The 27,901-nt window shown below is 39.5% G+C and overlaps 1 long non-coding RNA gene across 2 annotated transcripts; it reads left to right on the top strand.

Annotated features, from left to right (window-relative positions):
- LOC103099620 (uncharacterized) lies at nucleotides 1–27,901 on the top strand. Of its 2 annotated transcripts, XR_008914147.1 has the most exons (5): nucleotides 1–279; nucleotides 17,132–17,228; nucleotides 24,096–24,283; nucleotides 25,018–25,102; nucleotides 25,918–27,901. It is a non-coding gene; the product is annotated as an uncharacterized LOC103099620 (long non-coding RNA). The 2 variants fall into 2 exon arrangements; XR_008914146.1 differs by having other exon boundaries at nucleotides 25,018–27,901.

The following is a 27,901-nucleotide window of genomic DNA, read 5'->3' as shown; positions in this document are numbered from 1 at the left end:
TTTAAAAGTCTCCATCTTGGTCTAGCACCCAAAAATTGTGCACACCCACACTACACGGGCATGTGCTAGTCAATGACAAATCAGAAATAACTAACTGCCCACCTGGGCTGTCCTAAGCCAAGCTAGAGTCAACCATTGGATTTTGTGAGACACAGGAAGTGAGGTAGGGAACAGCCTCTGGAATTCGCTCACTTCCTGTGGAGAGAGCTAGACGCCAGTTGGTGTTAGGAGCTTGGAGAGGGAGGACGCCCGCAGACAGCTTTCCTTCAGATCACTCACGTGAGTTAAGGACTGATTCTTTCCACCTTGGCCCTTTGGGCCTAAAACTCCCTCTGCCTTGGTCAGAGGTTGAGTAGCCCCTTTCCCTTTTCTCTTCTCTTCTTCTCTCCCTCTCCTTTTCCCTACTCCCAGTGTGATTAAACCTCCATAAACTCCATTCTGACCTGAGTGTTTCATTTTAGGAATTTCATAAGTAAATTCCTTGGCGGCCATTGTTCAATATTACAACAATCTTAAAAAAGGTGAAATTTCCACCATTACACCTGGAATCAGGAAGGCATCTTCATGAGTTCAAATCTGGCCTCATATTTTCTAGCTATGTGCCCTGATCAAGTTGCTTCACTCTTTTTTGCCTCAGTTTCCTCATCTACAAAATGAACTGGAGAAAGAAATGGCCAGCCACTTCAGAATCTTTCAGGAAAACCTGAAATGTGGTTACAAATAGTAACTGAATAATAACAGTAACAAATGCTAAGAAATCAAAGATGAAGTAATTCAACAAGCTTTTATTGAACACAATACTTGGCATATAGTGGGCACTTATTAAATATTTCTTGATTAATTATGTAAGACAGTGCCAAGGATTTAATTAATTAATTCCATTGCACATTCATTTTTGTCCTGAGCCAATACTTTTAATGGTATAGGGAAGCCCCTGGGGCAAGGAGCTTCCTCAGATACAGATGGGTTGCTCTTGTCTGACCATTAATCTCTTCTACTTGTCTGGCCAGTGATTTGTGCTGGCTTACATAGCTAGCAGAAGTGGGATTTGAACTCAGGTCTTCCTAAAGCAGAGGATAGCTTTCTCTGTTCTGGGTAATGATGGCACACAATGGAAGTCCCTGATCTCATAGACTTTATATTCTCTCCAGAGGGAATTGAGTGTATGAGTAAATATGATGAGTATAAGAAAGATTCCCTTCCTTACCATCACCTTGTATCTATTTTTTATATATCTATATAGGCATATATTTTTCACGAATGAATTGCTCCTTGAGGGCAGGGACTGGTTTGCTTCTGTCTTTGAATTTCCTATGCCTAACACGATACCTGACACAGTGGGCACTTACTAAATACTTTCGGATTGCCTGAATTGTTAGTCCAATGCCTGACAACTAAACTGTTAGTCCAAAGCTTGATAACAGAACACTTAAAGAAATAAGAAAATTCTTCTGAAGTCACTCCTCTCCTCATCCCTCCTCCTCAAGCCTTGCCTTAGATTTGGAAGTAGAGGCCTTGATTGCCAATCCATGTTCTACCATTTTCTATCTGTGTGCCCTTGGGCAAGTCTAAACCTTTGAACTTTAATTGCATCTTAAAATGCAGAATTGGACAAGGTAGCCTCTAAATTCCCTTCCAGCGCTGTTACGATTAACATTTCATATAATTAACATTCACATTCATAACTTAATGATATGGTACTTAAGGGGGGGGGGTCAAGGAAAAGGAATAAATCAGTTTTTAGGGAAATGATTCAAAGCCAGGATTCTCTTCAAGTATATTGCTTTATTTTCTTGGAGAATTTCTTGAACAATAAGAAATATGGTGGTTGGACAATATTGACTTGTATAGCATTTATTGATTGGTCTCATTAGATATTGAAAATCACTTTGTTTTCAGTGCTTTTTGGATGGAATAGACTGAGAGTGAATTAACTAGAAAGCAATTAATCTGAAAACAAGATTTAGAGATTTTGGTCATCTGCAATCTTGAGATGGGCTAAGGGAGTAATATAGCATTCCCAAAAAGTCAGTGGGATCTCGGGCTGCATTAAGAGAAGTGGAGGTTTCAGAGATAAGGAGGCATTGATCCATGGTCCTCTGCCTCCATCAGCTCTCATAAAGAATACTGTGCTCAGCTGGAGGCATCAAAGTCTAAGAGGGTCATTCTGTAAAATCTAAAAATTATATCTCAAATAACAAAAATATTATATTTCATGAGGTTTATTAAAGATCATTAGAAATCAAGAAATAAACAGTATACAAAATTAAAAACCACGTTCCCATGGATGGTTAGACATTTTCAAATTTTCTCCACCTTACCACCATCACTACTAATGCTACATCACACACACACACACACACACACACACACACACACACTCACACACACACACACACTCACACAAAGAGTCTGGGAGGCATTACTGCCAGTTAAATACCAATAACCTGATCTCACCAATGTGGAGATGCAGGAGAGATTATAGGGGATTTTGGGAAATACTAAGGACTTATGGGGAATGAAGTCAAAGTTTCAAAATCTCCATTTATACAATTCTTAAGTTGGATATTGTCCAGAGGAGGGCAATCAGGATAATGAGAAGACTTGAATCAGTAGCATATAAAGATCAGCTAAAGAAACTGGGGATATTTAGGCAGGAAAAGAGAAGATCTTGGGGAGACATGGGGAGACAGAGATAGGCACGTTTAAGCATCTGAAGGGGCAAGGGGGAAAGGAATTAATTAGACTTGCTGAAGCAAGAGAAAAGGGCAGAAGTTGCAAAGTAGCGATTTAAGCTTCCTATCAAGAAATATCTCCCCCCAAATCGCAGTAGCCATGAGAGCAATGGTCTACTTTGACATGTGGCAGTTTCTTTCTATTTGAAGGCTACCCAAGGGTCCTTCTAACTTTAAAATTCTGTGATTCTGTGATGAATTAAAAACAAATAAATTAAAGCAAAATTCAGGCCCACAACCCACTTCACATAAAGGATCAAAATTCCCAACTGGAATAGGAGAAACCCTGGTTTCAATGAGGTAAAGACTATCAACCAGATAAGTACAATCTGTGTCTCTGAAGTCGTTCAGACAATACAGCAGATATTTCCCAGTTTGGAGACACTGTTTTTATGTAAGACCATTATTTTGAGTGAATTTATATTAGCAAATCACTTGCATTAATGAGCAATATGCTTAATCTCATAAACCAATCTCTGATGGGATGTTTTGTTTTGTTTCTCATTTCAGACAGTGGTGGGGCAGAAAAGTAAATTTCTAAAATTCATGCTCTTCTGCTTAATACCATTTCAGACTACTGAATTATTGATATATTATGATAATTACATTGTTTCCATGGCACTACCCATTCTGGTCAATGGAGAAAAAGGGCCGTGGCTGTTATTGCAATTCAATATTTCATTTTCTTGGGTTCTGCATGAAATTTTCTTTGCAGCCAGTCCCTCGGGATACAGTAATCTTTCTTGCTCAGTAAGTTAATACCTGTTTTCCCCTTCTGGTCAGTTAATATTCAGTGAATCGTTTCTGGAAAAGACAAGTGTAAAGGGATGAATGCATGGCATTTAAATACTTTCCTATCTAGTGTAAAAATAATTCCCATTTTGGTATATATTAAAACTAAAGCCTGAACCCTGGTAATGTTGATTTAACTACAACTTTTTGACAATAGAGACACAGCTTGGAATTTCTCTTCCATCTGAGTTCCAAGGAATGCATCTCACCCTCTATTTGCCATCTTTCCCTTGCCCTGTTTCAGACCCAAGCCCAGGGAGAAATGATGATATTCTATCTTAAAGATTCCTATATTTCAATATCTAATGGCCCCACTTTTTCACCAATTGGGTATGCTCTCCAGAATGTTATCAGTCTACACTTTTTCATCTTCTATACATATTATCTGTGTTCTCCTTTAGAATCTCCAATGAGCAGGTTCTTTTTTACATTTTTGAGCACCAGTGTAGCACTTAGATGCCTGTGTGTCATTCTACCCCTTTGCCCTTGCTATATAATTGGTCCAGCTCCTTTTCTTATACAATTATTCAATATCCTTTATTATATCACTTCTTACAAACAGGCGGACCCTAGAGTGTACTGTTGTTTACTTGCGTACACTATACACAATTCTATTTCCCTTTGGGACCTCTGAAGCTGGGATTCTTCATAGACTGTGGTGTTTTGAGATACACAAGCAAACTGTGGTATTCTGAGATTCACAAACCAAACCAAATCATAGGAAAACATTTTTATTACAATGCTCGTGCATTCTGCTAGAAAAAAACTATAGCAAATAGGGGTTGTAGCATATTTAATATCAAGGGGGAATAATACTGTCCATGGTTTCTTCCTGAGAAGTCAATATTAGATTCTATTAATCAAATGCAATTAGTTTTATAATTTTGCTCTTAAATCATACAAAGATGAGTTAGTCTTTACTTCAACTCTTTAAAAAAATAAGTATGTAACATGAATCTGTATAGGCTAGCAGGATGTTTACTAATTGCTAAATTCCCAATAATCTGAGTGATAAACAAGTCTGAGAAATGAGATTAAGAAAGTAATGTTGTGAACATTTCTTAAGAGATATTTCCTATCCTTGCAGTGATATGCAGAAGTCCTTTAAAAATTTTAAAATAATGATCACTGGCTTATTAAAAATCAAATGAAATTAGGAATGCCCTAAGCAAATCTTACAAATCAATCTACTGCCTAATTTCTGTCAACATTTCCTTATTTCCTTAACCTTTATGAATATGCATTAATCTCACAAATAGTTTCTCTTTATTGACCATAAAAATGTTCACCTTAACCTCCTCAATTTGCCTTTGACTACTAAGGAGGCTAGGATCCAATTTATTGGCAGTTGCTGGCTTTGCTAATGTATTGATCATGGTTGGAACTTTGTATCTTAGTTTACCTTTATTTCTCACAGATCATTCCCTTTGCTCTTCTTTCCATATTGTACCATCTTTGACATATTTTAATCAATTTCACAATGTTTTCATCATGACTTTCTTCTGGACATAGTTGTTCTGGCCTAGGGCTCTTCCGAAATTCACAATTTGTACCATTTTTCAATTTCCTTATTTAAAGGATAGGGACTGAGATGATTGAGTCCAGAAATGGTAACTCCATTGGAATTGAAGGTGGGAATTGATTGTTGTAGAACTACTGTGGAAATTGGTTTTAATTGGTCTCCTTTTGTTCTTCCAGGTTCCTCTGTAACTTCCCTGGATTTAACTTGTCTCATGCCAAGATTTCTGTAGGCTTTTTTGTTTTTCTCCCCCACTGCTTTTCTCTGCTTTGTAAAGTGATACTGATTGTTTCTAATCTTCCATTATACTTCACATCAATAAATTCATACTCAATTGCTGGAATCAGGAAAATGTACATATAGTTGACCATCCCAATTTTTAACAAAAACACTGCTTTGAGAACCGAGCCACGGAATTTACCTCTCTGGCATCCCAGCTCCTATTCCTTGCATCATGAGATTATAGGCTTGAAAAGAACCTTAGGAGCAGAACCAGGAGAACACTGTACACAGAGACTCATACATTATGGCACAATTGAATGTAATAGACTTTTCTACTAGCAGCAATGCAATGACCCAGGACAATTCACAGGAACTTAAGAGAAAGAATGTATCCACATCCAGAGAAAGAACTGTGGGAGCAGAAATGCAGAAGAAAAATATATGATCCATCATGTAGTTCGATGGGGATGTGATTGGGGTTTTGATGTTAAAAGATCACTCTACTGCAAATATGAATAACATAGAAATAAGTTTTGAGCAATGATACATGTGTAACTCATTGGAACTACTTGACAGCTCTGGGAGGGGGGAGGGAAGAAGAGGGACTCATGAATCATGTAACCATGGAAAAATATTCTAAAGAAAAGAAAAAAAAGGAAAAGAAAGGACTTTAGAGAATTGTGAGGAGTGGCATCATCCAAGAAGCTGTTCAGTGCAAGGATTCATAATCAATGAATCCCTACTACATTAAGAAACTAAAATGCAGAGGTACAGGAAGTTGTTTGATTCTCTCTGTTTCCCAGTTTTGGTATTTGACATTTGGTGTCCCCTGCACAGGGTCACGTAAACACTTCTTTTTCTCCATAGTTGAAATAATGACTAATTCATTATCACGTGATTTAAGAGCAAAATTATAAAGCTAATTGCATTTGATAGTAGAATCTGATTTAGACTTCCCAGGAAGAAATCATGGACAGTATTATCCCCCTTTAACATTAAATATGCAGTTGTTCTAACCCCCTACCCACATCCAAGTGTTGACAGGGTTATGGACAGGGTTTGTTAAGTCTCCTCCTAGTCCACTGGCCCCTGCCCTCCCTTTCTCCCTGATAGGCAACAATTACCTAGTGTTGTTATTTTTCAGAAGTTTCAGTCATATCCAACTCCCTGTGATCCCATTTGGAGGTTTTTTTACATAGAAATTTAAGTGGTTTGCCATTTCCTTCTCCAACTCATTTTAAAGATAAGGAAACTGAGGCAAACAGAGTTAAGTGACTTCTCTGGGGTTACACAGTTGGCAAATGTCTGAGGCCATATTTGAACTCAGGAATATGATTCTTCTATTACAAACACAATTTTATGGAAGAGAAAACCAAGGAGTGGAGATTTTACCCAAGGTTAAATGAGACAATGTTTGTAAAACAATGCATGGCACATAGTAGGTACTTAATAAATGCTTTCCCCCTCCCTTTTCTTCCCCAGGAAGTAAACGTTGAGAGCTGGACTGTCCCTTTCTCTTGATGTCATATATTGACCTTCCTTCTGGTATTAAGTCATAAGCAAGCAGTTTCCAGCATAATAGCTTTGCCAGTTTGACTGTGACAAGACAGAAATGACCAGTTATAAATCACTTGGCTTACCAGAGTATAATCAAGCATGCATTGGCCCACAGGCATCTGGCCTCTCTCCTAGAAGCATAAAACAGCACGGGATGTAGGAATCAGCGGGCTAGCCTTCCACAGCTTAGATGTGGAAATTAGGCAATGAGAGGTATGTGTCCCAGCCTGGATGTTGTGACTCTACACCGTGTGCTCCAGTTCATTCCAACAGCTTAATGCGAGGCATTGTTGGACGTGTTGCATTTCTAATAGTGTGAATATACTTGGTTTCCTTTTGATATAGACTTCAAAGTGCCATTTTGAAAAATATTTCACCTAAAGAAGTCTGATTTCATTTTCCTTATTAAAATTCTTGAGTTTATGTTTTCTACTCTCTAGGCATAGGTTCTGTGTGACATCACACAGCTTGTGTTATTAGCTTTCTCACAATGTCATGCATTTTAAACAAAATCAATCATCAGACTTGGATGGATTTCCTTATATGCCATTCCCGACTTTCATTAATTGAAAGAATTTGGTTATTTAGAAAGAAGGCACATTTATAACTGTCTTCCTCTTAAATCTTCTTTTGGTTAACTATTAGCTTCACTCCTTTTCCTCTTAAAATCTACAGTGTTCCAAGGTATAAAGGTCCATGCTTCTAGAATGATATCCCATTTCCACCCTGAAAAATTCTCTGGACAAAATGGTACACTCAAAAGTAAAGTTAATAGAGTTAGATCCACTGCCTTCCATCAACTAAATTTTATTTACCCTTTGAACAAGTTTTATGATTGTTTATCACCATATGACAGAGTAACACTGAAACCTATTTCTCAGTCAAGTTCTAAGCTTTGTTAGATTGCCCAGGCCATTCTCTAAAGAAATGAAACTGGGAGCAAAGCTGATATCAATTGGATAGACAATGTTCAGTTGGGTTTGGTTTTATGACTCTGTCATTTCTTGTTTTCAATATTGGTAAATGCCATATATGGGGACTGCTACATAAGCCTTTGGCCTGCTAGGGGCAGCTGAGTCAGGAGGAAGCTTGGCAGGCCCTGCCCATAATTATGATAGTGTCTTTGGTTGGAGGGAGTAAATGGAAGCAGCTGAAATAAAGTCAGGCATTGAGGGAGTCAGGCTGAGTCTGGCAAATATTTAATGTCCTTGTCTTTTGGTTTCCTAATTTCAGAGTGACTCCTTGGACCCAAATCAAAATGATTCTCTTAAGACTAAATTAAGACCAAAATTAGTCTCTTAAGCTAATCAGAATAGAAACAGAAGACTTTCAAAGCTGAAGAAAAGAAAGCAATGTGAAGTCATGTGGAGCTAGTCAAGGAGAAGCATAGACAGAAGCACCTGGCCCAGGGAAAAGGGCAAAGTCTTTGGAAATGGGTTTGCTAGGTTCATTTGGGCCCCAAAGTGTGAGACAGAAACTATCTTACTTAAAATTCCCTGAACTGTAGACCTCCAGGTCATAATCCTATATTTCCTTTCATTCTTTCAGAGAAGCCTGAAGCCTTACTCCCTGGCAACTGGGAAAGGCTGTTGACCTTTCTTGGTTTGGGAGCTTTAATTTGTCTTTATTAAAAACATCAACTTCTAGCACTTGCTAGCATAGGTGTACTTATTGGGAGTTCAGTTGGGAGGGGAAGAAGGAAGCAGAAAAGCAAAGAGGAAGAGGTGAGAGAGACAGAAAGACATAAAGAGGCAAAGACAGAAATAGACAAAGACAGAGAAGAGATAAAAGAAGGAAGGGAAGAGAACAGAAGAGATGACAAGAGAAGAGAAGGGAAGGGAAGGGAAAGGAAGAGAACAGAAGAGATGACAAGAGAAGAGAAGGGAAGGGAAAGGAAGAGAAGAGAAGAGAAGAGAAGAGAAGAGAACACAGGAGAAGAGAAAGAAAGACAAGAGAAGATGAGAGGAGTGGTAGAACAAGCCTGCTCACATCATCTCCCCAAACTACTCCAAGTGGCTCCTCCTATAGCATAGGAAAACAAAGATAAGCTAGCTTTTCTGTCTGGTTAGATTTTACCAGATTGAATACATGCCTGCAATATATTTGCCTTTCTCCAATGATTGATTGAGAATTATCTGAAAGTACTGGTATGCTGTAATGATGGAAAAACCCTGGAATACCATGAGGAGAGATTGATAGAAGTACTGGATCAGTCAAAGAAAAATGAACCCAAGCTCTTTGTTGAGAAGTTAATTTCTATTTCCAAACCACTGACTTTGATTATGCTTGCTTTCTTTCCAATTTAGCCTCCTCCCTCTCATTCTTCAGTCAATAGCCCTGATGAAAGCAGAATCAGACCAATTGTAATCAAACATGTTTATTAAGGTCCTACTATGTGCCAAGTCAAGAGCACAATAGCTCTTATCTCTAACCCTGGGTGGGGTTCAAGCCTCAGGAAGCAAAATGTACATAAATGATACAGAAGAAGAAAAATACTCTACTATGCATTTGGGCCACAAACCTGTTAGAAACAATTTTATGGACAAAAATTATTGAAATCTAAATCCTTTTGTGCCTTTAGAAAGAAAGATATGAGAAGGCAGAGTCCCCTCATGACCTCAACTATCTCTTTGGTACAAATAATTCTGAAATCACAATTTATAGAACTTGTGAACAAAGATTATGTCAGAGAGAAAGTTGAGCAAAGATTCATAGTTTAGGCCAGAGTTAATAGTTTGCTTCATCAAACAGAACAACAGTCACTTAACTGAGTAAATAATTTTCCTAACAACTATCAAATCCCTCATTGGTCACTACCTTCAAGGATTCTCTTTATTTGGTCAATGATAAAATAGCTTCCCATTCAGAGGAGAAATCAAAGACTCATGTTCTCTTAGTTTGATCATTACCTTCATCCACCATGAGGATATGAAATGACCTTAACTGTTGTGGTTGTCAGACTCTTTGTGACTCCATTTGGGCTTTTCTAGGCAAAGATATTAGAATGGTTTATTGTTTCCTTCTTTAGATCAACTAGTAAGTTTCTGATGTCAAATCTGAACTCAGGTCTTCTCGACTCTAAGACTAGAGCATTTTTTTTTGCTCTTAACTTTCTACACATTTTCCTAAAAGAAAGTGGTTAGGCTTAAGAGAAAAGGAAAAAAATAATTTAGCAGAGAACATTCTTTCTTGAGAATTTTATTAAGTACTGATAAGGTTTCTTTCAAGTCTAAAGAGAACTTTACAGTGAAGAAATATTTATTTCTTAATATTTTCTATTGCATTGAAAGTTGCATTAGATTGTTTGTCTAATAAGTATGCATAAATTAATATAGCATAGGTGTTGGAGAAGAGCAACAAGGTGATGCAATTGATAGGAGTTAGGAAGACCCAAGTTCAAAACTAGCCTCGGATGCTTACTAGCTTTGTGACCTTGGGCAAGTCACTTAACTCTGTTTGCATTCATTTCTTAATTTACAGAATGAGCTAGAGAAGGAAATGGCAAACCACTCCAGTATTTTTGCCAAGAAAACCCCAAAAAGGCATCACAAAAAGTCAGAGATGATTGAAAAATAACTGAAGAACAAGTGATGGGGAAAGGCACTTGAATTAAGGCAATGTAAGAGCAAACACCATAAATCCAGTCTAATACATAGACCTGTGAATATCCATAAACTATCATAAAGAAAGAGTATCCAAAACGAACACTGTGACCTCCCGTTCTTTTGCATTCAATTTATTTCAGAGCCTCTGCATCCCCTGGTGACTAAATCAGTCCAAACTATGTAGTCATACCAAGTAATTCATTGCCCACTGTGGCAAACCCTCTTTAGGTGTAAGGTACCCCTCCTTATGGATTCAGACAAATTTATTTGTGGTAGGGAGAGAAACTTGGGTAATTCTGAAAGAACCAAAGAGAAAGCAGCTCCCAGAGAAAAGTCCTTAATGTTGGCAAAGATGGACAGTTTGTCTTGTTTCCCAGAAATTATTTTACATATGACAGTTACAAATATTCTGAGATTGATAGCTGGGAAACCCTAAAACTAGAATTTTTGGTGCTTCTGTGACAATTATAGATTGCCCATTTGTGGCTTGTCTGTGACAAAATTGTGAATTATTGTTTCGTACTGTAAGACAGAGGTAACTTGCTTCTTGTTTTGAGCTAATAGACAGAAATGAAGCAGAGATGACAGAAGAAACTGGAGAAGGAGATGAAGGAGACTGAAGATGCAGAGAAGGAGGAATAAATGCTATCCTCTGCTGTTCGAAAAGAACTGATCCCAGCTGAGTCAGAATTGCTAGTTGAAAAGCAACTGAGGGGGCAGCTGGGTGGCTTAGTGGATTGAGAGCCAAGCCTAGAAATGGGTGGTCCTGGGTTCAAATATGGCTCCAGACACTTCCTAACTGTATGACCTAGGGCAAGTCACTTGACCCCCATTACCTAGCCCTTACCCACCACTCTTCTTAGAACCAATACACAGTATTGATCCTAAGATGGAAGGTAAGGATTTAAAAAAAAAAAAAGAAAAGCAACTGAATGAAAAACAGAGAAAAACTTAGTGTCTGGTTCCTCTGCTGAGCTGACTAGGGAAAGATAGATATTGTATTTATTGCTGGAGCTAAGGTGATTGAAGGGAAAGCTTTTTTCTTGGTGCTAAATGGAGGAAGAAGAATCCTCTTCTCTTTAACAGAGGTGGCTGGGGAAAGGGAATGCTTCTCTGCCTTGCTCACTGAAATCTGCTAAAGGGTCTCTCTTTCCCTTAGAGTTCAGCAAGGAGAGCAGAGATGGTGAGCTCTGCATGACCAAGGCTTAGGGAAATTGTTTTGCGTAGAGTGCATTGCCTTTGGGTCCAGCTAAGAATCAACATGAGTAGATGGTGTAGTAGAGAAATGGCTCCTCTCCAAAGGTGACTTTGTCTCAGTCTGTTCCCTAAGGATACTAAGACCATCAAAGCTTCTAGTATGGTCCTGAATTGCCCACAAGTAAATGGGTTTCCCTACTCAGAGACATCCTTCATAGTTGGTTTGTGTGTGTGTGTGTGTGTGTGTGTGTGTCCATTACGTATGCATTAGTGAGAAAGTATGACCCAGGTTTATGAATGGATTATTCTGTTATAATTACGCTTACTTTTGATTGTGTCCAGTAATTGTTTCATGATTAAGGCTTAATGGTGTCATCTTGTCCAATTTGTTTAAATGGAAGCACACCGGAGGGGCTTCAGGAGCTGGAGAGGAGAATCATGGACTTGTAGTTTCTCTACCCTGGAGTTACCCTTGGAACATTGAGAGTTTACAGCCCAGGAGCCAGCCATCTCTGTGGGAAAACAACCCTCTAATCTACTAGGTGGAGTGTAGATTGAGAGAACAAGCCAGCCAAGAGAGAAAGAGGAGACAAATCGGAGGGTCCGGTGCACACACTTATTGCTATGTCTATTCTACCACCTTATATAGCAGTTCATCTAGGATTGACTGGGGTGTACTTTGTGTTAACAGGGACTCATTGGGGAAATTCTTAATCAGGGATCATTGGACATCCTGCTTTCACTGGAATCTATGAGTTTGAAAAGTATTTTGATTAAATTTCTAGTGCATTTTCCTTTAAAATATCTGGCCGTTTTATTTTTTTAAATGTTTTAATTTTTTCCAATTACATGTAAAAACAACTTTTAACATTAAAAATTGAGTTCCAAATTCCTGACAATTTTCCTTAATGACATTTTGATTGGCCAAAGTTAATATCTATTGGCATACATTAGGTGCACCTATTATGAATTTTGGAAAACCAATATTGTAATCGAGATGGTAGATGGTGTAGCCTTAAGCCACTGGTGTTTAGTGATGTCAAAAGAAGAAAGGAGCCATTTCTGTTGAGTGAACCATGTGAGTTAAGAGATAAAGATACAGAGAGACATTTTTTCTTTTATAAAACCCTTGCCTTCTGTCTTAGAATCTGTTGATTGGTTTTGAGGCAGAAGAGCAGTAAGGACTAGACAATAGGGGTTAAGTGACTTGACCAGGTTCTGACAGCTAGGAATTGGCTGAGGTCAGATTTGAATTCAGGACCTTCCATATATAGATCTGGCTCTCAATTGACTGACTTGCCCAGATGCCCCCAAAATGTGGTTTGGAGACATTCACTGGATTTTTAAAAAAATCCTTTTCCTGACATTTGGTTGACGTCTGTGTTAATGTGGCTGCAGTGTAGAAGCAGGACTCTTCCTCTCCTCACCACCAACTGATAAAGAATATATCAAAAGAATAAAAAATTCTTTTCCTCTTAGTAATAACTCCAAGGGTAAGGGCAAGACAAATGGAGTTTAGTGACTTGCCCAGCGTCACACAGCTAGGAAGTGTCTGAGGTCTAATTTGAACCCAGGACCTCCAAACTCCAGGCCTGGTTTTCTATCCACTATGCCACCTACTTGTCCCTACAAAGAGGCTTTTGGAAGATGCTGCTGATAATCTAGGAAGATGTGAAATGCTAACAAAGGGTAAGAGGAAAAAGATAAAACTTTATCCATTTTTCTGTAAATTACCCAAGAATGTAGACTGTTAAAGCTTCTAGAAAGATATGAGGTTTCAAAAAGCAATTAGAGAGAAATTACCAGGTCTCTAATCAAGGAGGATGGGATTGTTTTACATTGTTAAAATGATATTTATTAGGGGGCAGCTGGGTAGCTCAGTGGATTGAGAGCCAGGCCTAGAGACGGGAGGTCCTAGGTTCAAATCTGGTCTCAGACACTTCCCAGCTGTGTGACCCTGGGCAAGTCACTTGACCCCCATTGCCTAGCCCTTACCACTCTTCTGCCTTGGAGCCAATACACAGTATTGACTCTAAGATGGAAGGAAAGGGTTTTAAAAAAAATAAAAAAATAAAAAAAATGATATTTATTAGTGAGGGTACATATAAAGTATTAGAAGGAACTTGGGAGAAAAAGCTATGGGAAGTGTCAGAAAGAGCCATAAATGGCATCTTCATTCCATAGCAAAGAATATTAAATCCTAGTGGAGTCACAGACCCAAGGGAGGGCCCAAGTTCTTAGTGAAGTACCCACATTCTCCTGTGGAAGAATATTTGGAGTCAGAAATGTAATCAAGGGGGCAGCTGGGTAGCTCAGTGGATTGAGAGTCAGGCCTAGAGATGGGAGGTCCTGGGTTCAAATCTGACCTCAGACACTTCTCAGCTGTGTGAGCCTGGGCAAGTCACTTAACCCCCATTGCCTAGCCTTTATCTCTCTTCTGCCTTGGAACCTAAACAAAGAATCGATTCCAAGACAGAAGGTAAAGGTTTAAAAAAATATATTCAAAGCCTTATTACAGCAACAGGTCCCTTAAGTAGAAAAAACATGGTAGAAAGTGTTAAAGTCACACTATTTGGAGTCATGCAAAGCATAAAGATCATGTGACTGGGAATCATCTGGCATGGATACTTGCAGATAATAGAAATGCATTTTGGTAGTGGTGGGGCACGTCAGCTGATCTATACCAATTTAATTCTATTTAACATTCAGCAGAAGGAGGAGTCTCTGACCTTATAATTCAAGTCAGCAACAGTGACTGATAATAGCAAGAACTGCAGAACTATCCAATGTAATTAGATGTCCAAGGGCAGGAGAGAGACCTGACTGGGCTTGGTTTTGTACAAAGAGTGCTGCCATGATTTGATGAGTTCTTAGAAACAATCAATCAACTTGAATGTGTTGAGTGAAAGGGAAAACTCAACTTAGCCCAGTTCTAGGATAGCTTCCCAGTTTCCAGAACTCATTCCTGATCTTTGGGATCACCCCTTGGCTCAGCTTCAAAGAAGATCCTTTAAGCTTAAACCAGTTGGTCTCAATGGGATTGAACTATTGCTTCTGGATCTTCCAAGGATCATGGTGGAAAATAGAGATCTATTGGGGGCCACTTGATAGCCCTAACTACTTTTAACTTCTATTATGTCAGCTTGTCTTTTGGACTGATTGCTTCTGCCTTTGACTGCCCTGGGGCCTCCTTGGACTCTTGTTATGGGTCACCCACCCAGCATAGCTATTCCCGGCGCCATCTACAAGTTCAATGCCTCCTATTGGCTGGTACGCTTCCCTCCATTGCCATCTACTGGCCAAACGTTTTCATCCTTTTGAGTGTCATGGAACCCTCTGAAAGTCTGGTGAAGCTTGTGGATCCCTTCTCTGGATCATGTTTCAAACTATTTAAGAGAATATGCAGGACTAGTAAGGAAAGGAATTCTATTGAAATGCAGTTATCAACATATTCAAAAAAGTTTCACCCCAGGTTAAGAACTTCTCTCTTAGTCAATTGAGTTATTTTAGCCCCAAAAGGCTATTCTTATTCCAACCAAACATTTGCTGTGAAGAAAGATAAAAGAACCCAGAGTCACCTTTTAGAAACTACTTGAGGGGGAAATTTGGGCAAAATGGTAGGTTCTCTACAAGGAGGAGAAAATGGACCCCTCAAGCTAGGAAAGGTGAGTCTATGGTTTGCTTTGTGAGAATCAGAGTTCTAATTTTTCTTGCTACTTAATCTTCTTAAAAACAAAACAAAACACTTTTATCTTTTGTCTAGAATCAATACTAAGTATTGGTTCCAAGGCAGAAGATCAGAAAGGACTAGGCAATGGGGGATAAGTGATTTGCCCAAGGTGACATAGCCAGGAAGTGTCTGAGGTCAGATTTGAATCCAGGATCTTCCATCTCTAGACCTGACTCAATCTACTGAGCCACCTTTGCTTGCTACTTAATCTTGATTTGCTGGAAAACAAAGGTGTCACAATATTATCTTCTATCTCAATCCTTTTCCAGTTCTGTCTTTTTGAGCCCTGCTGCCTTAGCATAGCTGTCCTATTCTTTTCCTTAATATACTCCAGAACAAAAGTGAACTCCTGGCAATGAAGGGAAAGAGGTACAAATGTGTGATTCCTCAGGAAATAAAGAATAACTAAATGATTGAGCCTAGAGATACTATTCCAAGATTTCATTAGTCTGACCATAAAATGACCAATAAAAGGTACTGATCATTTTAAATGAAATCACTCCCATTTTACTAGAATCTAATTTTTTGCATGCCTGCACACACACACACACACACACACACACACACACACACACACACACACACATCCACTGAAGAACGTTGAGGAAGAACAAGAGTGAGACTCAACATCAAGGAATCATATAGAAGAGAAGATGGCTTGGTTAGGTTAAAATCAAGGATGTGGACAGCTAGTGTTCTCTCTCACTGTTGGAGGAAGACCTCTAGCACCTGGAGTAGGTCCCCTATGGCAAACACTTGGAAAAGTATAGGTAAGAGTCCTGGAGGGTGGACATCTGAATCACTGGTGGGACTCATGAATAGATGAGATCACAGATCCATTTGAGTATTGAGCTAGTCTTCTGTGAGAGACCATCCCAGGTATATCTTCTACCTCCCCCTCATTTCATACTTTAAACTTTTTAAAAGTTGCCTTTCACATCGTTCTCTCTCCACAAATATTGGTTAAATTGGATTGAAGCTTGGCAATCTGGTTTTCCAGGCTATAGCATGAGAAACAGTAAATTAGAAATGGGCCAGTGTGGCCTTTCAGAGGCAGGTTTGATGATAAAGTAATAAGTCTGATCTGAGATATATAATTGAAACAGGAACAAATGATAAGGGGACACACAACTTGAATGGCAGAATAAGTTGGGACCATGTAGCTCAGGGACAAACAGCCTGACACACCTCAATAAACTCTGAAACCAGCACAAAAAATGTTCATAATGGCCTTGAGCCATCAAGAAATAGTATGTTTCATTTAGGAGAAAAGGAAAATTTGTAGGACATAATAGAAAGGCTTCACTGGGCGTGGGGGAACACAACTGTAGACCCACCTTCAAGAGGAAGCTGGGGCTGGTGGATTGCTTGAGTTTAGGAGTTCTGGACTTCAGTAGGTCTAATTCTGAGTAGCTGCTGCTTCACTTCTAGTATAGGAAGGAAGGAAGATTTCCATCTAAAGTACTTTAAAAATTATTTTTTAAGTTTTTGCTTCACTTCTATGAGACCATATGGCCTATTAGAAAGAATCATGGATTGGAAGTCAGGAAATGAATTTATTTTAGCAAATACTTATTACACATTTGTTATGGTCCAGAAACTAGTTGAAGAGTTTAGGGCTGGGTCTAAATTCTGGATCTGCTTAGATGATTTTGAGCTAGTATTTTAAATTTTCTGGGTCCCAGATTCCCTTTCTAGAAAATGAGATGATTTACTAGATGCTAATAACATTAATGGCCAATTTCAGATTCTCAGTATGCTTCCTTCACTACAGTTTCTTCCTGTAGTTCAGTGGAATGAATAATGAACCTGGCATCAGAGGACCTGGATTCAAATCCTGAACCACCTGTTTATTATCTGTGCAATCTTGGGTGAGCTACTGCATTTCTTTATTTGCATTTGTTTTCTCTCTAAAATGAAAGGGTTGGATTCAGTGGCTTCTGAAATCACTCCCAGATTAAGAGCTGCTATCTTTTAATTTAACTGGGGAAAAAAGATTATATTAAAAGTTTGTTATCTGTCAAATATATTTTTTCCATGCTTAGGCTACATATACAAAAGCGAAGCTAGGAGAATAGTGGCCATGGTGGGGTATTTTTATTTGGAAAGTTATAAGGACAGTAAGTGGAGGAAGAGGGGAGCATGCACACTAACATGGGGTTTCCAGAAACAATGGCTGTGTCAATTAGATTATGGTTTTAGAACTGGAAAGGTGAAAGAGAAGGAAGACAACCAAAGGTGCCATGACCTATGTTGAGGTGACTAGTGAGGAGAAAGCCAGGGAGGAAAGTGAAGCAAGGCTGGAGCTGGCTGGTTGTTGATTGCCCATTTGAGGCACTCACCATCTGGAGAGCAGGTCCCAGAGCTGGAGTTCTGGAGATGAAAAGTTCAACTCCTTCAGGACAGTCTCTGGTCTAAGCAGCAAAACAGCTGCTCAGAGTCTCAGTTTCCTGTCTAGAAAGTGAGGGAGTTGCATTATATGGTCTCTTAAGACCTTTCCAATTTTTAGCTTTGTGATCTTATGAACTCCCTGAGGTAGGTAGGACAAGGACTCTACTCTCCATTTAACAGATGAGGAAACTGAGGTAGAAAGAAGAAGTCACATAGCCAAGAAGGCTCAAAGCAAGGTATTGAACCAAGTTCTCTGACCCCCAAATTCAGAGGTCTTTCAATGAGATCCTATGGCCTCTCCCTTTGATGCCTTCCCTCTCTGACAGTCTATGCTTCAATCTTCAGTAAAACACTTTCTAAGTCCCCCCTTTGTTCCTGCCCACAGCCAATGAGCCAGACCCACAGTACATGTGTCCGTGTTTTGTACCGAGTGCAGGATCCTCTTTCCAAGCCTTTTGAATGTGTACAGGTCCTAGTGGTGGAAGGCTATGGAGTTTATGCCAATAGCAGCCATCTCTTCCAAAACAATAGTCTGCCGCTGTGTATTTGCTGACAGTTTTGGGGTTTTGTTTTTGTTTCTTTGATACCGAGTCATGCTGTACTCTAGGGGAGAACCACAGCAGTATTTGCTACAGACATCCTCAAAGTCCCCATTTCCTTCCCAAAATTCAGTGTCAAAACGATGGCCTCCGATGTCATGAGCGCGTCTTCCCTGAAGCCATCTGGGATGTTTATTCTTTTCTTGAAAAGGGACGTTCTTCATAGATCACAGCCACTGAACCCTGCTTTACTTCCTCTTCCCCTTCTAACTTGGCAGAGCATGACAGCCCAGAACTGTTGCAGGGAGTCAAGGAAAGAACAGAGAGCTAATACAAAAGAGAACCGTGTGATTTGGCAGTCAAAAAAGCTCATGCTATTTGGGGCACTTTCTTACCAAGAGTAATGTAAGCTTCTTGAGGGCAATGCTGTTGTTCAATCTTTGTAGTCATGTCTGATTCTTCATGACCTCATTTGGAGTTTTCTTGGCAAAGACATTGGAGTGATTTGCCGTTTCCTTCTTTGCTTCATTTTAAAGATGGGGAAACTAAAGCAGAGTTAAGTGACTTGCCCAGGGTCACATAACTAGATAGTGTGTGAGGCCAGATTCAAACTCAGAAAGATGAGCATTACTGACTCCAGGCCTTGCACTTTATCCACTGTGCCACCTAGCTGCCCAGTATGGAGTTCTATCAAAGAGAGAAAATTCTCTCTACCAGTTCAGGTTACTATCTATCCCTCAATGTGGAATCTTAGCCTCTGACTAAGAAGTTACATGATTTTCTAGGGTCACAGTACAAGTCAGAGGCAGGACTTGAACACAGGTTATCTTGACTTCAGAACTGATAAGATCCTCTGCATCACTGTCTTAAAATAAAGGTGGGAAATAACAAAGCCTTCTTCTTTGATCTACCTGTGCTTTGTAGCCAAGATGGTGCTAGAGGCATTTAATGTATTAATAGATTCTTGTCTATTCTCCAAAATGTGTATTTACAATTATATTCTCCTAAATCTCTAGCCCGGATCTCACAGCTAAACTCCCGGTCTCTTATTGTTCAATATTTCCACCAGAATGTCCATTAGGCATCTCAAACTCACTACGTCCAAAATATATCTTATATTTCCTTTGAAAACAATGTTAACTTTTTTATCTTTTTAAATTTGATTTAGAACAACAAAAACAGAATTTCAACATACAAAAAAGAACAGAAAAGAGAATCATATATAGAAATTCACTTCCATTGTGTATACTTTTAGAATGAATGTTAAATGGAACACAACTGCTCTACTTTTCTGTGTCAACTCTTTTGTCTCCAAATCCACCTGTCCTTGCTTGATTTATTCCTCTTTTAGTAGAGGGATACTTCTATCCTTCTGGTTATCCAGTTATTATCTGTTTATTACCAATGATGGCGCCATCTTTGTTTTTTTAATTTTTACCTCGTGGCTCATATCTACTCTGTCACCAGTCCTTTTAGATCTTATACTTCACAGTACTCAGGGGGAAATTTATATCCTTGAATTCATATATTAAAAAATTAAGGAGGGCAGAAGTCAATGAATTGGGCCTGCAAATTAAAAAACTAGATCTTACACTTCAACATTGCTCTCATTCACTCCCTTCTCTCAAATTATTAGGATACCTCCCACCCTCTTATTTCTCTTTCTGAAGATCTTCTTGTTTAGGTCTGTCTCATATCTCCTCTGGATCATCACAAAAGTCTTTTATTGTTCGTCTCATTTATGTTTTCTTTTGTTTCTGATACATCTACTACATGGAGGCCCAAATAATATTCCTAAACCATGAGAATTTTCAGGTCTTCCTGTCGCTTCTGGGATAGAATACAAACTCCTCCCTTTAAAATTTAAAGCCCTTTATGATCTTGTTGCAGTCTGCCTACTCAGGGAGATTTGACATTACTTCCCTTCACACACTCTCTGTTCTAGTCAAATTGGTTAACTAGCCATTCCCTTTTCATAGCTGTCCATCTCTTACTCTGTGTCTTTGCTCAAGTGGTCCCTCCTTCCTACTGGTCTCTACTTCCTAGAATCCTCAGCTTTTCCCAAAGTGCAATAGGAGTTCTATTGCTTAACAGGAGAACTTCCTTCCTAACTTGCCTGTATGACTTTGGCTAAGTCATTTATGTGGACCTTGATTTCCTCCCCTCTAAAATGACCAGATTAAACAGAAGTGCCTGTAAGTTCCCTTCCATGTCTAGAGCTACAATCCTTCCATTTGTTAGTGTTTGCTTCCTCTTTAAATGTCTTTGAATCCCTTCATATAGACTTTGTCTAACTTCTCTGTGTCCATGTTATAGCTCTTCTCCTCCAATAAGTTCCCAGAGGGCAAGGATTACTTTGTTCTTTACCTCATATTCCCAGCATCTCGTATGCAGCAGAAATATCATAAATGCATGTTGGATTTATTTTCATTTAATAATCAGCATGAAAATACTTTCCTCTGAAGGACTTTTCTACTCAGGTACAAAAATGTCAGATCTCATCCAGAGACCATCTGAACCAAAAAAGTTCACAAGAGCTGTGATATCCACAGGTAATTTCTCTGAAAACCATTAGTGTAAAGATAGTTGGCCATTGCTTTTGTTAGAAAGTTCATCTTTATTGCTTTCGATATGCATTTGCAAAACCCCAGAGCTCCCTTGTAAATAACCCCAAGCAGAGACTATCCTTTAAATCAACCAGGACGGGAAGCTTCCCATTTTTTTCTTCCTCTTAAAAGTACTTCATATAGATTCGACTTTAAACTATTAAATTTTAATAAAGTTTTCATTCTAAATGAAATAAACAATTTGTTCTAAGTTTAGCTGGAAGTCAAAGCATTCATAATTAATCAGATGGAGCCATGAAACTTTAATGAATTACAAATAGACCTCCCATTACTAAGGTCTGAGTTTTCCATCTTTGACATTTCTCCTTCTTGCCTAATTTAAGGTATTAGACCTTTAATAGTAGGTGGCTGCTGGAAGGACTGGTAGTAGGGCTTAGCAGTAGGACATTTGTCAGCTGATTTAATGAATACTGTATTACTGTATTTACCAAGAGCCATGTGGATTCTCTGAAAGGAGGGCTGCTCCCCAACGTGCCCCATTTTGAATATTCTTCACCTTTCGTTTAGTTTGAGAAGCTTCTCTTTTCTCTAGCTATACCTGCTTCACCCCATAGCCACTTCCTTACAGTTTTCTTTCCCTCTTGCTTTCTCATTGGAGCAACGTAGACAAAGATATGAATTGAGTTGCTATTGTATGGACAATGTATTTTTCATACCTATACTGCTTTGCAGAGTTGGCATGGGCCGTGGTACACCCAAATTATAGAAGTACTTCAGGTCAAACTATAAGCAAGAAAATTCCTTTGCTTCCTTAAATTCTTGGGACTACTGACCCTAAAACATCAAAGAACACCTGAAAAGGCCCCGGCTGTCCAAGAGCAAGTCCCTTGAGAGAATTATCCTTCTTGGATTCTCCTCTAGGTTTTGAGCTGGACACAGAGAGATGTCTTCAGGCTATGCTTTGATACCATTGACTTGTACCTAAGACATGTATTTGTCCCCTAAACTATGTGGATCACTCCTATGTCTTCAGGACATAAGACATTGCTTGGACCCCAGTCAAGTGACCAAATTCCCCCACTCGTGCCTAAATTCATATCCTTCTCAAGTCATGCATCACCTGATGTAAGGGTATAAAAACCTCAGAATTGATCCCTTTGAGGAGGCAGCTTTTTCCAGTTATGCTCTCCTCCCAGCCAAATTCAACATGAATTCCAAATTAATAAATTTCTCTTTTTATTTCTAATCTAAGTTATGGAGTCTTGCATTCTTGCAAAGGGTACCCATCCCAAACCCAGGGGTTCATCTCAAGACCCCTCCCCCCACAACAGAGTCATAACTAGTGATTTTTATGCCCAGGGCAAGTGGCAAGAAATATACCCTCAAAAAAACAAAACAAAACAAAACTTGATTTCTACTTGTAATTGTATTGGAATATAGAGCTCCCTTTGGGGAAACTCCTTCTACCAGTTCAGTTCAGTTGTTTGTAATCTCAGAGTTTTGCCCCAAAGCACTATGGGGCTAAGCAACTTGACCAGTAGCACATATATAGTATATCAAAGGCAAGACTTGAATTCAGGTCTTTTGTGATTCCATGGCTTTCTCTCTATCCATTACATTATCTTGCTTTTCCATGACAAATGTGTTTAAAGAAGTGGGTCTAGAAGGTGGTATATGATGGAGATAGACTGGCTGGGCAAGCTTACTTGGGACATGACCACTGGGGAACTTTCCATTAAGTAGGTTTCTATCTCAACTAATCCTTCTCACTAGATGGATGCCCAGCTGCGTACTGACTGACTATGAGTGTTGTGAGTGTCCTTTAAATGTCGGTAGGCTAGAATATTGCCGTGGGTGCTTTAATCTAGTTCTAATGCTGCCCTCTTCTCTCACTTGGGATTCCCTCCTTAAGATGCATACAAAAATAAGACCAAAAAAGGCTGGATCTTTAAGAGGAGAGACAACTTGCATTTTCAACTTTCTCACAAAGGGTTCACAAAATCCACTTGAAGAGTGATGCTTGAGATCCCTCAGGAGAGAAAGCAGAACAGCCATTCGGTTCACTCAGCCATGGGGGAGGCTGGGGGGAGAAATACTCAAAGCAGACTCCTCTGACAGGAATGTGACCAATGAGTTTTCTAAGGGATTGTTAGAATGATATATGGTGCAAAGGGACTCCATGTTCCATGGTAGCTGAGGGGCACAAGGGATGGAGATCAAGAATGTTATCAGCTGCATATCTACACACACACATACACTTTAATCAGTGGTACTCACTGCTTTAAATGTTCTTTTACTAATATCTTGTTTTGATATTGCCTTCATTTCCTCTATATATTCCTCTTCTATCCCCTATAACAAGGAATAAAAAAAAGGAAGATAAAGGGGTAGGAGGAATGAATGGTTCAGTAAAACCAATCCACATGTCAACTGAGTGTATTAAACATTCCCCATATTCCATAGTTGAGGAATAGCAATCCTTCTCTTCCACTTCCCCATTCTCCATAAACCACTGGTTCTGCTTCTTCTCTCCCACCCGCCATTGTCCAGGGCTATTCTCTCTGGGAACTGCCCTATCAAGGGCTTCATGACCTCCCTCTTCAGGGACCACCACTACTAAAGATCTGGAAAAGAAAGTTCTTGACAGGTTAGTCTTTGCTACCACCACAAGGTTCCATGACAGAAACACAAACGGTTTTATCGATGGAAATGACATGGACAGAGATATCTTACCATCTGCCTAGACACCATGTACCCACAGAATCTGCCTATCTGACTCGGAGCTGAAATGTTTTTATGTTGTCTTCTCCAATTAGTATGTTTGTTCCTTGAGAGCAGGATCTCTTAATTGTCTATTTCTCTTCAGTCTTAGCACAAGGCTTCAAAAGTAATGAATATTTTTCCCCCATTCATTCATTCATTCATTCATTCATTCATTCATTCATTCATTCATAGTCTTCTGCAAAGAAGAGAAGGAGATATATTTCTAATATCATGTCAATATTTATTACTGACCCAATTCGTGTAATGTCTGAAAACAAAATGGCAAGGCGGGTCTCTTCAACAAGTTCTTTGCATTCACACTTTAACAACCAGCTTCCAAAATGGGGGAGTGTTAGCATTTGCTTTTGATCAGGGGTGATGAATTAATATGAATATCATAATGCTGGCAGGTTTTGAGAAGCCTCCTTTGGTCTTCTCCGTGTTCTCTTCTGTGAGTTTTATTTGATCTCATTGCCAGTTTTCATGTGAACCCGGTGAGGGTCAGAGCAGTGCTGCTTTTTGGCAGGGGACTTCGTGGTCCTAAGAGGCTTGTCGAAAGAGCGGTCAGGAGACTATCGGACTGTAGATACGATGGCTTTGAGGACGTACGAGAGTGAGATAGGGGTGCACAAGAGGCTTTGCACATCCCTCAACCTCAGAAACAAGGTATTCTATGCCACACCTTTATTGGCTGGCAACACCTTTTTGGCTAAGTTATATAATTGATTAATCAAAGGGGTCGACTAGGTATGATAGTAGATGCCACTGCCTGGGGAATGTCTTAGGGCTGGCTTAAGTGATTCAGCCCCATCCTAGGAGACTTGCATAAAATAGCATACCAACAAATTCAGGATCTGGCATTCCAACAGCATCCAGCATAATGATGGATCATACCTAGCCAGGCTTCTGAGATGAAACTGTTTGGGGGGTGGGAGAGAGTCTCTGCCTCTGTTTCCTTCCCTTCCCTTTTCTCCTCATCGGTGAGATCAAATGTCCACAGAGCCATAGTGACTAAAAGCAGCACCTTCACATGGAGTCCAGGGCAAACTAGACACACTGAGGCTAGACAACCCTGGAGCCTCCAAGGTCACTCTCTCTCGGAACGTAGTAAAGAGCTGTACTCACCTAAGAAGAATTTCCTGAAGACTCTGGAGAAAGGGACACTGTAAATGATAGAATGCTGTACAAACATGAGCTTTAATAGACGATAGTGAAGATCAGTAGCCCTGTCAGTAGTTATATCACAGGACATGAGAATGAGATAATAGGATTGCAGCACTTAGCACAGTGCCTGGCACACAGTAGGCATTGAATAAGGTTGGTTTTTACTATTATTAACAATCATAGGTCTACACCTAGAAGAGACTTCAAAAGTCATTTTGTCTTTCTTCATTTTACAGATAAGGAAACTGATACCCTTGAAGATGAAGCAGCTTCCCCAAGGTCACACAAGCAGGAAGTGTCACCATTAGGACTTGATCCCAGGTCCTCTGATTCTAGAGCCAGTCCCCTTTAGATTATCTAGTTCCAACTCTTAATTTGACAGTTGGGCAAAGGGAGGCCCTACTTTCTCCAGGTCACACAGGTAGTAACTGGCAAAGCCCAGGCTCAAAGCCATCCCCTGACTCCAAAGTCAGCATTATTTTTTTCTTTGCTATAATGCCTCTTAGTTTTACATATCGGAAAGTTTGAGCTGTGGCGTACTTGTAGCTGTCTGCTGGCGCCTTGGAAGCCCAAGACTCCTGCCACCCTTAACCCATCTGTGATTGCTCCGAAAAGGGCATGGAGTTCACTTAACAAGAGTGTCCCACGGGGAAGAGGCTAATTCTGCAATTTGTGGGTGATCAGACCCTTTGGACTCTCCTCTTTCCTCCTGGTATTTTGTCCATTAGAAGGGATGGCTCTGAGAAAAGATATGAGAGGGGGAGGTAAAAACAATTTGCCCAATATGAGATTTGGGGATTATCTATGGATTCAATTATCCATGACGTCTCTGTCAACCATAAGCCAGTGCTGACTCTCTGAGTGGGGAAAGATCTCATTTCTGATGACACCGCTGAGAAACGGAAGGGATAATTAGGCTGTCTATGAAGCTGAAAAATTGTGAGGGTTACATTGCCTGGAAAAATCCAACTGTTTTCATTTTCAGTATTTTTTCCCCTTAGACTTTTGTCTACCACTAATTCAAATCCTTTTGTTAGTGTAGATTTTTTGGGGAGGGGGGTAGTACCTATTAGTATCTAAAACACCATTTCCTTAGTGTCCTTAGAATAATCCACGGTTTCTTCATCCTGATTCAGGCCAAAGGCAGATGTACGTTCATCCCTGAAGCTCAACCGAAATGGCAATCTTGTTCTGTGCTCAGTAATTAAATCAGGTCGTATACCAGTATGCCCACTCTGTCTTTCTGTCTAGCTGGTTCAGGATTAAAAATGGATCTTTGTATTAAATCGTTATGTAAATAATCTGAGTTGGACCAGTTGTCAGGCCACTGGATTTAATAGGACTCAGGAGTTGGAGGTAAGGTAGCGTAGTAGGAAGAGGGTGGGTTTGGGAGTCAGGAATCTGGAGTGGAATTTTGGCTGTGCTATTTCCTGGCTACATCATCATGAACAAATCAATAATAGGATATATAAATATGAAAAAAAATTCTTGCTGAGCCTGTTTCCTTATCTGAAAAAAATGCTTAAGGTCTGTCTTACAAAGATGTGAGCAGTAATTAATATCCCTTAAAATATCATAAGAACATGAACTAATGATGATAGTAGTGGCAGTGGTGATGATGATGATGATGATGATGATAGGCTAATGCATTGGATAGACAGGTAGCAAGACCTGAGTCTGAATTCAACTTCTGACACTTACTTACTCAGCTACATGATCTTGGGCAAGTCATTTAACCTATGTTTGTTTTAGTTTTTCTTATCTGAAAATGGGACTAGCACCTACCTCCCAGGGTTTTTGTGATGAAGAAAAGGGATAATATTTGTAATGCACTTTTCCAACTCTAAAGCACTATATAAATAAATGTTAGGGTTCTAATTATTGTTGCAAATCCTAGTGTCACATAAATGTTAGGTATGATAATGCAAGAATAGAAACTATATGGCATGTTGCTGTGTTGTTATTGCTTAGTCATTTTCAGTCATGTCTCACTCTTAATTACTTCTTCTGTTGGGGGTTTTCTTGGCAAAGATAATACAATTATTTGACTTTTTCTTCTTTAGTTCATTTTAGAGATGAGGAAACTCAGACAAATAGAATGAAGTGACTTGCCCAGGGTCATAAAGCTGGTATACATTTGAGGCAGGATTTGAACTCAAGTCTTCTTGATTCTAGGTCTAACACTCTATCTACTCTGCCCTTTATTTGTCACCTTGCTTTAGGTTCCAAAAATTTATCATCTTCAGGCTACCTAGAAAGATGTGATCAGGTGGCTCAATTTATATTCTAGAAAAAAGAGCACTGACATAAATGCCTGGAGAATTTTGTTCAGGAGAGCTAAGGTTAGTACCAAGCAATCATCAATAAGCTTGGGCTGAGGAAGAACCAATGGTACCTAAGGCAGGTCAGTAAGCCCAAGCATCCCCGAAGAATTTCCTATAATTAATTCTGCAATGATTGATACTGAGGTACTGTCAACTGGTCAAGTCCAGCCCTCCATTTGGGTCCTCCATCTGACTACATTGGGTCCTGTGACAGCCGGTGTTGGGAGGCTATTTGGGTGGTTATTTGCTTTTTCTCAGATGGTTTGTTTCCAGAGATGCTCAGAAGTCAGAAATTGGGAATTAAAGGCAGTTATTCTAGCTCATACCCTAGATGTAATTCTGTAGAAGTGTGAGGCTCTGGGCATTTTCCTTACCAGAGCAGATATCTTGTCTTACAAGGAAAGCAGACTTTGCTTCTGGGATTGCCAGGATCCTGATAAAATCGGTTCCCTTTACCTCTTTAACATCAGAAGGCTCAACTCTGAATTATGGATTTAAATGACTCTTCAATAAAGGACCCCAGTGCCAATTAAGCATTGCCTTGAGGCAGTCTGATTTAACAGTGAGCCAGGAAAACACTCAGAAGCTTCCTTCCATCAAGCAAGGCCAGAAGGAGTTGGTTTTAATTAATCTGTTGCTGGAAACCAGGTACTAGACATCTCACCCATGGATGGATGGGAGTTATGCCTTTTTTTCTGTTAGTTTTTATTTTTTTAATGATTGGTTGTATTTCCTGTGTATGGGGATATACCTTAACAGCATGGAGACCTACCATTGACATTTATGGAATCTGAGA

The sequence above is a fragment of the Monodelphis domestica genome, chromosome 8 (assembly GCF_027887165.1).
Source record: "Monodelphis domestica isolate mMonDom1 chromosome 8, mMonDom1.pri, whole genome shotgun sequence".
Lineage (NCBI taxonomy): Eukaryota > Metazoa > Chordata > Mammalia > Didelphimorphia > Didelphidae > Monodelphis > Monodelphis domestica.
The sequence above is the reverse complement of the archived record's forward strand: the minus strand, read 5'-3'. Positions and strand labels throughout refer to the sequence as shown.